At 38.2% G+C, this 217-nt stretch overlaps 1 protein-coding gene across 1 annotated transcript in view; it reads right to left on the bottom strand.

The window, feature by feature from the left end:
* Nucleotides 1-217, bottom strand: part of ARIA (ARM repeat protein interacting with ABF2) — a 7,496-nt gene that overhangs the window by 4,255 nt on the left and 3,024 nt on the right. The window lies entirely within an intron of this gene.

Genomic DNA, 217 nt, shown 5'->3' on the forward strand with positions numbered 1-217 from the left:
TAACTACACATGTTGAAAATGTGAGTAGCAAAGCCCTTGTAATGTGTAACAGAAACAAAAAGATTGAGCTCCAGAGAAACACGTATCCATTCAATGCTGTGGCGCAAAGCCTCTTAAGATATCAGGCAGAAAATTTGATATGCCAACAGACATGCCAAAAAGTTCAGAGATGAGTTGAGAGTATCAAGTTTCGCAGCAACATAAGACAACAATTACT

Source organism: Theobroma umbraticum, unplaced genomic scaffold (assembly GCF_002168275.2).
Source record: "Theobroma umbraticum cultivar Fairchild unplaced genomic scaffold, ASM216827v3 scaffold_130.0, whole genome shotgun sequence".
Taxonomy (NCBI): domain Eukaryota; kingdom Viridiplantae; phylum Streptophyta; class Magnoliopsida; order Malvales; family Malvaceae; genus Theobroma; species Theobroma umbraticum.